Genomic DNA, 2221 nt, shown 5'->3' on the forward strand with positions numbered 1-2221 from the left:
CTGCTCGGGCCCTAGGTTGGCCGAGGCTCTCTGCCTTCCACAAGGAAGGTTTCCTTTTTCCATTCGGGTTCAAGTAGGTAATTATGAAACCAAAGCTGAGACCAACTCAGCACAGACTTTATTCAGGGGCCAAAGAGTGGAGAAGTGGGAACAAAGTTCACAGCTCAACTTCTCACCCACCTGGAGAGAGTGGCTTGACTTTAAACAGCAAAGACAAAGGGAGGAGGAGTGAGGCTAATGCTGGGGAGGCAGGTACATTACGAGTTTTTCCAAGTTAGTGGGGTGCCACCTCCTTTTCACCTTTTTTTGGTTCTTCATGTTGGGTCATGGCCAATGGTTGGTGGGTCATTTAATATAATGATCAAGTTAGCAGCGAGCGGGGATGTGAAGAGATCTTAATTCCCTGCCGAGGAACTGAACCTGGGAAACCTGGATAAGAACCAGGAATCCTAGCCACCAGACCACCAAGGGCTAGAGGCTAGAAGCTGTTTTTCCCCGGATCTTTGCCTGCAGTAAAAAATGCTTTTACCATGGAGGCAGAAACTGTAAATGCAGGTGCAAATTTAATTGTTAGAGACACAGCATAACAACAAGTGGGAAAGCACATAGAGAAATGGTTTGTTAAGACAGAAGCAAGGCAGAAAAGGGTGTGGGCCTACCCCCCAGGGAGGGGGGCGCAGTAAAGAAGCAGTTAAGCCAAGTATAGAGGGCAGTTCTTCCGGGTCTTTGTCTACCTTCAGCCCAATTATCTGGTTCCTTTTCCCACACCTGACCTACCCTGGGACCCTCCCCTGGGTGCACACTCACCCCTCAGCCAAGATGGATCTCAAAGTGAAGGCTTCTGGGAGGAGCAAGACTCATTATGGCCTGGCATTATCTCGAGTTCTGACCCACAGGAAGCCTTTCTGTGCATGTGTAGTGTCTCCCTTGTTCCAGAAGAGTGGGAGGCAGAGATCCCTGGATCCTTTACTCATACAGGCTTTTGCCCCCTCTTTGTCCTTGCCATGACTATCACCTTAAGATGTTTATAAGAGACAAACACTGGCTATTTACTCAGTTGTTACTTCCATTTCAGAGAGCAAACAGGAGGCTGATTGTAAATACCTAGACTGAAGCCCATCTATCTCTTCTCTCAGAAATATTAACATAGTTTTAAGCATCCAGCCTGAAGTCCACTTCTTTGTGTCGCATGAAATGCAAACAGGAGGCCAGTTATATGTCTAACCTGGAGCCCATCTATCTCCTACATTAATAATATACTAAAATCAACAAACTATGAGACTTGGGGTCTGCTGGAGGTCAGATTGATTGCCATCTTGGTCCTAGTGAGGTAGAAAAGTATTAGGTAGTCAGTGTAGGGTCAAAAGAAAGCAAGACCTTGGTTTCTTCTTCTAAAAATCTAATTCCAATCTTCACTTATTTTTCATATGAGCATTTCACTCCAGTAATCTATAACCATACTGGCTGTTCCAGTTTCTTGACATTCAAAGAGAATGCCTCCATGCCCCCTTGACCTGAAGGCTATAAATCACCCAAACCCATGACGGAACAATCAGAAACTGATTAAGGTGAAAAATACCAGGTGGTCCACTAACTTTAGAACTGCTCTGGTCCTCAGACAATGGCCTGAAGTCAGAGAAAAGGTCAGGGGATCGAAACTCAATATCGTAAGAAAATTCAAGAACTGAGAGATCAAAGGGAGGGCCATAAAAATTGACACACTGACATGATGATTTTTAAACTGATTGGCAAGGGATTGCATACATCAGGACCCTAGTTCAGTTCAGTCACTCAGTCGCATCTGACTCTTTGTGACCCCATGGACTGCAGCACGCCAGGCCTCCCTGTCCAACACCAACTCCTGGAGCCTGCTCAAACTAATGTCCATCAAGTTGGTGATGCCATCCAACCATCTCATCCTCTGTCATCACCTTCTCCTCCTGCCTTCAGGAGGAGAATGAAGGCATTGGGAATGCCTTCAATCTTTCCCAGCATCAGGGTCTTTTCCAGTGAGTCAGTTCTTCGCATTAGGTGGCCAAAGTATTGGAGCTTCAGCATCAGTCCTTCCAATGAATATTCAGGACTGATTTCCTTTAGGATTGACTGGTTGGATCTCCTTATAGTCCAAGAAACTCTCAAGAGTCTTCTCCAACACCACAGTTCAAAAGCATCAATTCTTCAGCACTCAGCTTTCTTTATAGTCCAACTCTCACATCCATAC

Source organism: Bison bison, unplaced genomic scaffold (assembly GCF_000754665.1).
Source record: "Bison bison bison isolate TAMUID 2011002044 unplaced genomic scaffold, Bison_UMD1.0 scf7180017864063, whole genome shotgun sequence".
Classification (NCBI taxonomy): Eukaryota; Metazoa; Chordata; class Mammalia; order Artiodactyla; family Bovidae; genus Bison; species Bison bison.